Source organism: Oncorhynchus tshawytscha, linkage group LG05 (assembly GCF_018296145.1).
Source record: "Oncorhynchus tshawytscha isolate Ot180627B linkage group LG05, Otsh_v2.0, whole genome shotgun sequence".
Taxonomy (NCBI): domain Eukaryota; kingdom Metazoa; phylum Chordata; class Actinopteri; order Salmoniformes; family Salmonidae; genus Oncorhynchus; species Oncorhynchus tshawytscha.
This window is the reverse complement of record NC_056433.1, coordinates 28,459,250-28,470,683: the sequence shown is the minus strand read 5'-3', so window position 1 is coordinate 28,470,683 and position 11,434 is coordinate 28,459,250.

The following is an 11,434-nucleotide window of genomic DNA, read 5'->3' as shown; positions in this document are numbered from 1 at the left end:
TTTGGAAGTCGTTCTCTTAATTTAATTAAAGTGCTTCATTTTTTTATATTGATATTTAAATTGTCTATCACGTGTTGTCACAATCCATATTGCAGCATAGCCTAGTGGTTAGAGCTTTGTACTAGTAACCGAAAGGTTGCAAGATCGAATCCCCGAGCTGACAAGGTACAAATCTGTCGTTTTGCCCCTGAACAAGGCAGTTAACACACTGTTCCTAGGCAGTCATTGAAAATAAGAACTTGTTCTTAACTGACTTACCTAGTAAAATAAAGGTAAAATAAAAAAATATGGTAATATTACTTCATTGGGATGGAAGTAGGGAACGCAGACAATGACCATTTTCGTTGTCTAGTATCATGCGGGCTTAACACTGAAACAACATATCAGTTGGTCTGTTAGTTTATTTGGGTGTTATTTTAGCTCAGAGCTCCGTGTGATCTCCCAGAAGTATTGTTTTAAGGAAACCAGCATTAACACAGTGATGAGTGCGTAGTTTGTTGCTTGTTTGTTGCAATGAACGCGTGTGACTATGGTGGCCCAGAGAGCAGATCCCATATGGTTTGCTGCATGATTTTCCGATGATCACACCAATATTGATCAGGCAACACTTAACCACACCCACCAAACGGGAGTAAACATACCTCAAAGGCTGTTGAAGATGGGTGTGCACTGTTTTGGGGTAACGTGTCGTTCAATAGAAACCATCACACAACTTAGTAAACTTTGAAGCGAACTGAATGCACCCTTGGTGTTGTGCTGTGTTTGTAACCAAGTGAGAGGTGGGAATTTCCCACTTTTGCAGTCGTAAATACCAGTTGGATGCATTCGCATGTTTTGAACTCGTTGAGAAACATTGATTGGCTAATGTCCAACAAGCTGGGTAAACCATAAACTAACAGTACAGCTATCATGCTTGTTAACAAATTAGTGTTCAAAAACCATATTAGTAGATGTCTTTTTATAAATAATGTGTTGTTGCATTGAAAGGTCCAATGCAGACGTTTTTATCTAAATATTACATTTCTGGTTAGCAATTAAGTACCCTACTGTCTATAAACAAAAATAACTTCTTAGCAAAGAGCAATTTCTCAAGCAATGAATGTTGCGAGGACTGTCTAGGTGGGGAAAACTAGCTGTTATTGGTAGAGGTTTGGAACTCTCTTTCTTATTGGTCTATTAACTAATTTACCACCTGTTGATGTCACCAGGCAGGCCAAAACTCCATCCCACCAAAGCAGGCAGATATTTTAGGCTGTCTTCAAACAGCTCTTATGCTAAAATGGCATAATCACAATTTCACAGTATTATTCCAACCTCATAGTGTAGAAAAAATATAAAACACAGGAAAATCACATTTTGCACTGCCCATGCTGTCAGTCAAGAACAAATTCTTATTTAGGGCCTACACTGGCAAAACCCGGACGACGCTGGGCCAATTGTGCACCGCCCTATGGGACTCCCAATCACAGCCAGTTGTGATACAACCTGGTTTCGATCCAGGGTGTCTGTAGTGACGCCTCTAGCACTGAGATGCAGTGCCTTCGACCACTGCGCCACCCAGTTGCTACAATAGCACAGATATATATATGATTTTCCCCAGTGGTATGTGGTAAATTCCCACCTGCCACTTGGTTACAAACGCACATAGGGAATGTGTTGGGAACTCCCTCAAGCCAGTGCATACACCAATCCAATGGCACTAAATCTTTGAGGGGGGAGTGAACAAGTGCACAATTTGGGGGAGAAACTAAATTGGGTGTGCACCCTTTCACTAATCCCACTTCTAATATTGGACTGCACTAAGTAAGCAGACTGAAGTTCAATGCTCACTGCATGTAATTGCTTATTGACGATGCTATACTGTATTTTATTCATATGATCTTACTAATGTGGTTGTATATATTATTTTTCCAGCTGTGTAAAACCAAGCAAATTCCTGTCAACATTGTTATTGTAAAATGTAATCACCTCAACAGATGGATCAGAACTGCAAGCAACTTTGTCCAAGATACAAGTTAGGCATTATCGCACAAATGAATAAATATATCAATGTAATCAGCACAGATGTTACTGATCAGGTTCTCTTATTGATTCTATTCATTAAAAACATGCTTGAAAAGTTATTTATTGAAAATGATAAAAGGGGGAAGAAAGGAGATTGGAAGTTGTAGGAAAGTATTAAGGCTCTATTTTCAGCTGACCTTAAACCAGCACAATTGTCAAACGCATGCTCATTTGCAATTTCAACCTGTTAAAGCCAGTGCTCTTCTACACTGAACATAAATATAAACACAGAATGCAACGTTTTCAAAGATTTTACTGAGTCACAGTTCCTATAAGGAAATCAGTCAATTGAAATAAATAAATTGACCACCTGTTAAATTAGGCAGTAATCAATGTATTTCACATGACTGGGAATAGAAGGTAGGGGCGTAGATCAGAAAACCAGTCAGCATGTGGTGTATTTGGTATTTTATTAGGATCCCCATTAGCTGTTGCAAAAGCAGCAGCTACTCTTCCTGGGATCCACATGAAACATGTCTATTAATGTTCTGTATTATGTCAAGGACAGAACTACATACATTTTATTTTTAAAGGCACATGTAGCCTACATATCAATACATACACACAAACTATCTAGGTCAAATAGGGGAGAGGCGTTGTGCTGTGAGGTGTTGCTTTTATTTTTTTTCTGTTTTTTTTTAAACCAGTTTTGTTGTTTATTTGAGCAATACATGATGGAATGGCGTTCCATGCAATAATGTCTCTATATAATACTGTACGCTTTCTTGAATTTGTTCTGTATTTGAGGACTGTGAAAAGACCCCTGGTGGCATGCCTAGTGGGGTAAGTGTGTGTGTCAGAGCTGTTTGTAAGTTGACTATGCAAACAATTTTGGGTTTTCAACACAATGTTTCTTATAAAAAAATAAGAAGTGATGCAGTCAGTCTCTCAAATCTTAGCCAAGAGAGATTGGCATGCATAGTATTTATATCAGCCCTCTGATTACAATGAAGAGCAAAATGTGCCGCTCTGTTCTGGGCCAGCTGCAGTTTAATTAGGTCTTTCCTTGCAGCACTCGACCACACAACTGGACAATAATCAAGATAAGACAAAACTAGAGCCTGCAGAACTTTCTTTTTGGAGTGTGGTGTCAAAAAAGCAGAGAATATCTTTATTACGGACAGACCTTTCCCCATCTTTACAACCATCAAATCTATGTTTTGACCATGACAGTTTACAATCTAAGGTAATGCCAAGTAATTTAGTTTCCTCAACTTATTGACCACCACCATTCATTACCTTATTCAGCTAAGGTTGAAAACTTAGGGAAAAGATTTGTACCAAATACAATGCTTTTAGTTTTAGAGATGTTCAGGACCAGTTTATTACTGGCCACCCATTCCAAAACAGACTGCAACTCTTTAAGGCTTTCAGTGACTTCATCAGCTGTGGTTGCTGATGCGTATATGGTTGAATCATCAGCATACATGAACACACATACTTTGTTTAATGCCAGTGGCAGGTCATTGGTAAAAATAGAAAAGAGTAGAGGGCCTACAGAGCTGTCCTGCGGTACACCATACTTTACATGTTTGACATTAGAGAAGCTCCATTAAAGAAAACCCTTTTCAACAACAGGTTTTTTCAACAACAGGTTATGGTCAATAATATCAAAGACTGCACTGAAATCTAATAGTACAGCTCCCACAATCTTATTATACATTTCTTTCAACCAATCATTAGTCATTTGTGTCAGTGCAGTACATATTGAGTGCCCTTCTCATAAAAGTCTGTTGTTAATTTGTTTACAGAGAAATAGCATTGTATTTGGTCAAACACAATTTTTTCCAACAGTTTGCTAAGAGCTGGCAGCAAGCTTATAGGTCAGCTGTTAGAACCAGTAAAGGCAGCTTTACTACTCTTGGGTAGCGGAATGACTTTGGCTTCCCTCCAGGCCTGAGGGCAAAGACTTTTTTCTAGGCTCAGATTAAAGATATGACAGATAGGAGTGGCTGTAGAGTCAGCTACCATCCTCAGTTGATTTCCATCTAAGTTGTCAATGCCAGGAGGTTTGTCATTGTTGATCGATAATGATAAGTTTGAAACATTTTCCAAACTTGCAATGCTTTTCTTTCATTATGTTTTTTTATGCATGAAATACGATGGCTCACTGTTGTTGCCCACTTTACCAAAGAAGTAATCATTAAAATAATTGGCAACATCACATGATTTTGTGACGAATAAGCCATCGAATTCTATGAAAGATGGAATTGAACACCCTGGTAGGTTGATTAATAACCTGAACCAGATTACAGGCACTGGTTACAGTGAGAAGCTTCCTCTTGAGTGGACAGCTTGATGAAAACCAGTCAATATTCAGGTCCCCCAGGAAGTAGACCTCTGTTTACATCACATACGCTATCACACATTATTTAGATACTGACTGTTAGCACTTGGTGGTCTATAGCAACATCCCAAAAGAAAATGCTTTAAATGTGCCAAGTGAACCTGCAACCACAACACTTCAATAACGCTTGACATAAGATCTTCTCCAAGCATTACAGGGATATGGCTCGGAATATATACAGCAACACCTCCCCATAAGCATTTCTGTCTCTTCTATAGATGTTATATCCTTGCATTGCTACTGCTGTATCATCAAATTAATTATCTGAGTATTAGAAGTGGCTAATAGATTAATGTTATCTGATTTCTAAGGCTACATATATTAAAATTGGCTATTTTCAGCACTTTCCTGGGTAGCTTATCAGAAATCGACATAATACTAAAAAGAGCAAACAAAGCAAGATAAAAAAATATATACATTCAGCAGTCCATTAATAAATTGGTGTGTGTGTGTGCTGCGGGGTTGAAGCTACGAACCCATAGGCTTGGCTCTCATCCCTTCCAGGCTTCTGGGAGGGAGGGTGGACAATGAGCCTGTCATAGCGGATGTAAGCAATGTCCCCACGCACTCTGGTAGCTTACATGATTGGGATAAGTTACTTCCTCTTCTGGCGCACAGCTTCAGGACTGTCCTTGTTGAGGAAGATATCCTCTCAGGTTCTTGGATCTTTCCATAACAGCTACCTTGTTCTTTAACCTCAGGAACGTGACCACTATCAGTCTGGGCCTGTCACCTGGGTGGTGAGTTTTCCAGTCCTGTGGGCGTGCTCCACCTCAATCTTCCTGTGGTCCATCTTCAGTTTCTCAGAGATCATTTCCCTCACTTTGTCCTCAGACTCCGTCCAGGTCTCTTGTGGAGATTCTGCAACTCAGTCCACAACCATGTTGTTCCGCCTGGATTGTCCCTCGAGATAATCTGATTTCTCCATCATTGTTATCATGGATTCACACAAAGAACTGATGTCCTCTCTCAATGACTTACAGATTGCTGCCATCTTGCTTTCCTCCTGTTTCAACTCCCCGAACTGCAAACTGTTCTTCAGGTCCTGGACCTATCTGGTCAGGTCTTCCATTCTTGTATTAGTTGAATCCACCAGTATTTGGACAAAACACTTGAAGCTATTTTCTTGTTGTTGTAACAACTTCTTGTAGAACTCTTTTTGTTCATTTAAAAGATCCTTTACGTGTGAGAGACATCACTGTCCTCAACGGTACTCCCACCGGCTTTTGTCATGGTTGCTAGCAACATATGTTACGCTGTTACTCCTCACAGTTCCAGACAGGGCAGGTCAAAGGGAGTCCCAGCTACAATGGCTAACAGCGTCGCGTGCTGGTTTCAAACCTTCAAGAAAACCCAGCTAGCTTGATAGGCTAGCTGCTACGCCAAATAGCTATTCAGACCTGGCCTCGGACAGCAGGATCACTGGACAGAGACTAGCAGTCCCATCAGCTGATGCCAAATACATCATGGGATCCAAACTAAAAAGTTAGCTAGCCACTAAGAAATGTTCCAATATACTGTACTTTCAGATCAACAAACTTTTTTAGCCCAAAAAAGCCTGGAGGTTTCTTCTAGGTTTTCTTTCCTTGTTCCCACCATTTGCACTTTGAGATATCAGCTGATGCGAAGCGCTCTCCCTTGTTCCCACCATCTCATCTTTGCATAGATCAAACTGTTGATTGTGGCCAGTAGAATGTTGTCCCACTCCTCTTCAATAGCTGTGCAAAGTTGCATTATATTGCCGGAACTGGAACACGCTGTTGTACACGTCAATCCAGAGCATCCCAAACTTGCTCAATGGGTAACATGTCTGGTGAGTATGCAGGCCATGGAAGAACTGGGACATTTTTAGCTTCCAGGAATTGTGTACGGATCCTTGCGACATGGGGCCATGCATTATCATGCTGGAACATGAGGTGGTGGTGGCAGATGAATGGCACGACAATGGGTCTCAGATCTTGTCACGGTATCTCTGTGCATTCAAATTGGCATTGATAAAATGCAATTGTGTTCGTAGGTTATGCCTGCCCATAACATAACCCCACCTTGACCATGGCGCACTCTGTTCACAACAAGGACATTAGCAAACCACTCGCCCACACCATGTCATACAGTTGAAGTTGGAAGTTTACATACAATTAGGTTGGAGTGATTAAAACCTGTTTTTCAACCACTCTGCAAATTTCTTGTTAACAAACTATAGTTTTGGAAAGTCGGTTAAGACATCTTCTACCCCACATAGCCTGGTTCCTCTCTAGGTTTCTTCCTAGGTTTTGGCCTTTCTAGGGAGTTTTTCCTAGCCACCGTGCTTCTACACCTGCATTGCTTGCTGTTTGGGGTTTTAGGCTGGGTTTCTGTACAGCACTTTGAGATATCAGCTGATGTACGAAGGGCTATATAAATAAATTTGATTTGATTTGATTCTATGTGCATGACACAAACACAAGTAATTTTTCCAACAATTATTTACAGACAAATTATTTCACTTATAATTCACTGTATCACAATTCCAGTGGGTCAGAAGTTTACATACACTAAGTTGACTGTGCCTTTAAACAGCTTGGAAAATTCCAAATGATGTCATGGCTTTAGAAGATTCTGATAATTGACATAATTTGAGTCAATTGGGGGTGTACCTGTGGATGTATTTCAAGGCCTACCTTCAAACTCAGTGCCTCTTTGCTTGACATCATGGGAAAATAAAAAGAAATCAGCCAAGAACTCAGAAGAAAAATTGTAGACCTCCACAAGTCTGGTTCATCCTTGGGAGCAATTTCCAAACACCTGAAGGTACCACATTCATCTGTACAAACAATAGTACGCAAGTATAAACACCATGGGACCACGCAGCTGTCATACCACTCAGGAGGGAGACGCATTCTGTCTCCTAGAGATGAACGTACTTTGGTGCGAAAAGTGGAAATCAATCCCAGAACAAAAGCAAAGGACCTTGTGAAGATGCTGGAGGAAACAGGTTCAAAAGTATCTATAGTAAATTCGAGTCCTATATCGACATAACCTGAAAGGCTGCTCAGCAAGGAAGAAGCCACTGCTCCGAAACCACCATAAAAAAGCCAGACTACGGTTTGCAACTGCACATGGGGACAAAGATTGTACTTTTTGGAGCAATGTCCTCTGTTCTGATGAAACAAAAATATAACTGTTTGGCCATAATGACCATTGTTATGTTTGAAAGAACAAGGGTGGAGGCTTGCAAGCCGAAGAACACCATCCCAACCGTGAAGCACGGGGTGACGGCATCATGTTGTGGGGGTGCTTTGCTGCAGGAGGAACTGGTGCACTTCACAAAATAGATATCTTCATGAGAATGAAAAATTATGTGGATATATTGAAGCAATATCTCAAGACATCAGTCAGAAAGTTAAAGTTTGGCAGCAAATGGGTCTTCCAAATGGACAATGACCCCAAGCATACTTTCAAAGTTGTGGAAAAATGACTTACGGACAACAAAGTCAAGGTGTTGGAGTGGCCATCACAAAGCCCTGACCTCAATCCTATAGAAAATGTATGGGCAGAACTGAAATGCTTGTGTGAGCAAGGAGGCCTACAACCCTGACTCAGTTACACCAGCTCTGTCAGGAGGAATGGGCCAAAATTCACCCAATTTATTGTGGGAGGCTTGTGGAGGGCTACCTGAAACATTTGACCCAAGTTAAACCATTTAAAGACAATGCTACCAAATACTAATTGAGTCTATTTAAACTTCTGACCCACTGGGAACGTGATGAAAGAAATAAAAGCTGAAAAAAAATATTATCTCAACTATTATTCTGACATTTCACATTCTTAAAATAAAGTGGTGATCCTAATTGACCTGAAACAGGGAATTTTTACTAGGATTAAATGTCAGGAATTGTGAAAAACTGAGTTTAAATGTATTTGGATAAGGTGTATGTAAACTTCTGACTTCAACTGTACATGATGTCTGTTATCTGCCGTTTACAGTTTAAACCGGGATTAATCCGTGAAGTGCACTTTTCAGCGAGCCAGTGGCCAGCAATTGCCCACTGAAGTCAGATCAAGACCCTGGTGAGGACGACAAGCACGGAGATGAGTTTCCCTGAGACAGTTTCTTACAGTTTGTGCAGAAATTATTCGGTTGTACAAATCCACAGTTTCATCAGCTGTATGGATGGCTGGTCTCAGACAATCACGCAGATGAAGAAGCTGAATGTGGCGCTCCTGAGCTGGTGTGGTTACATGCGGTCTGCTGTTTTGAGGCCAGTTGGACGTACTGCCAAATGTTCTAAACTACATTGAAGCGGCATGATGGAAGAGAAATTAACATTCAATTCTCGCAACAGCTCTGGTGGACATTTCAGCAGTCAGAAATGCCAATTACACGCTCTCTCAAAACTTGAGAAATATGTGGCGTTGTGTTGTGTGACAAAACGGCACATTTAGAGTGGCCTTTTATTGTCCCCAGCACATGGAGCACCTGTGCAATGGTCATGCTGTTTAATCAGCTTCTTAATATGAGAAAGGAGAAATGCTCACCGACAGGGATGTAAACAAATGTGTGCACAAAATTTGAGAGATATACGATTTTTGTGCATATGGAACATTTCTGTGATCATTTATTTCATCTCGTGAAACATGGGACCAACACTTTACGTTTATATTTTTGTTCAGTGTATTTTCAAACCCGAAAGCCAAGATTGGTAATTTGACTGTATTATATGAGCTCGCTTGCGCTGAGGTGGTAATATGTGAAGTGTGTCCTTAAAAGTGCGCCTAAGTGCCAATTTCCAGTATGCGCCTGGTGGGGATATTTAAGACAAACTGAATGCTGGTCTTAGTGGTAACACGGTTGGTTATGGAATGGATTTTGACAGCGGAAGCGCAGCCAGCCTTTTTTGTGTGCTTTTTGTGCCTTAAACCTTGAATTTTGAATCATACAAAACAAGTGTTTTTCCCCCCAATTTTGTTTCATTTGATTAAAAACCAAGCATAGTCTCCCCTCTCAATTAAGGCTGTTTTTTATGTCATACCCAATGCATTCGCCAAGTGGTCAAGACTATCGATGAAGTGTTTGGCTTATGAGACCGCTTTCAAATAAATCTTAAATCACCAGAGCTTTGTTAAAATATCAAATTTGTCAAAACAGTGAATACATCCTGTGCAACATCACACCTACAGTATGTAGGGTATTACAGCGCATTTTATTATTTTGGATGTGCGTTAAAACTCCATTCATTCATAGGCCTAACCATCATGGAACGAGAGCTGAGATAATCCGGTGAAACTTTTCCTGTAACAATGGCTTGTTTTCCATTTCATTTGATTTAAAAAAACAAGCCCCTATAGTAGGCCACCCTTACCCTAGTATAACGAAAGCTGTTTCAACAGCAATGTGTCTACTGTATTTTTCTTATCCCGGCCATGTATTAGCCAAAGAGCCTATCCATAAAACATTTCTAAAATGTATACTTGTGACTTTTGCCAATATTCACAATTAACATAGACCTACCTGCAGTGCATAACATATGGCTTGTATCCATTTCCAAAGACCACCTCTTGTCCAGTTGCCAAAGACTCGCTCCTCCAAACACAGGCTATTCAACATTTTCAGTACTTTAACGCTGTATCGACAGTAGGCCAAGGCTATATCTTGTTTATTGAGAACATGCCTCACACATACAATACAATTTACGGGAGACTAGTATTTTTTATTTGCGGATAAGTGCGATGCATAAAGGCCTATACTCATTGAAGCTAATTACAACAATCTTGACTGTCAACACCCCAAAGATATTGAGCAAACAGTGGATTTTTTTTAATACTGTTGCTATCACTAGTTACTGTTGCCTATGCTATTTAATAAATTGTAGTATCAATCCACAATGGACTAGGATGAGAATATTCTGTGTCCCTAGCCGAATTGGAGTTGATGACAACACAATAATATACCGAATTTGCGAAAAATGCATGAGGTATTAAGCCATGGAATGCCTTGATTGGCCAGTGAGCCGCCAAGCCCACATTACACCTAAAACTTGTTTATTCATCAAAACCCAGCCCTTTCGGCTTTCTGCCAACTATTGTGTTCATAACTGCTGTGAAAATAGCAAAAATATTTCTGACACACCCCTGGACCTATAGCACTATGCCAGCACTTAGATTTACCATTTGCATTAGGTTTCTTAAAATAAAACCCTCAAACATGAACTATTCTTGTGATTGGGCACACCTCTTTGACCTGTGTGCCCTGAGTTAGTCCAAAAAACTTGACTGCTGACATGCAATTTTGGCACTGTATTAACAGTGGACTAATTAAAAAAATACCAAAATATATTTTTTTCAGTGGATTTTTCCTTTAAGGCCAGGTTTCAATCTTAAGCATTACAGCCTGCTTGACGCTTAACGGTTGATTCCAATTGAGCTCACATCTGCAGCGTTTACCTTGAATGAGATATCTGTGAACGTGATTGATTTGATCTTTCCATGACAGACTGACCAGGTAAATCCATGTGAAAACTATGATCCCTTATTGATGTCACTTGTTAAATCCACTTCAATCAGTGTAGATGAAGGGGAGGAGACCAGTTAAAGAAGGATTTTAAGCCTTGAGACAATAGGGACATCGCTTGTGTATGTGTGCCATTCAGAGGGTGAATTGGCAAGACAAAAGATTTAAGTTTGTTTAAACGGGGTATGGTACTAGGTGCCAAGTGCACCGGTTTGTGTCAACTGGTGCAGCATACCACTGCTGGCTTGCTTCTGAAGCTAAGCAGGGTTGGTCCTGGTCAGTTCCTGGATGGGAGACCAGATGCTTCTGGAAGTGGTGTTGGAGGGACAGTAGGAGGCACTCTTCCCTCTGGTCTAAAAAAATATCCCAATGCCCCAGGGCAGTGATTGGGGACACTGCCCTGTGTAGGGGGACGTTAAACGGATGTCCTGACTCTCTGAGGTCATTAAAGATCCCATGGCACTTATCGTAAGAGTAGGGGTGTTAACCCCGGTGTCCTGACTAAATTCCCAATCTGACCTTCATACCATCAC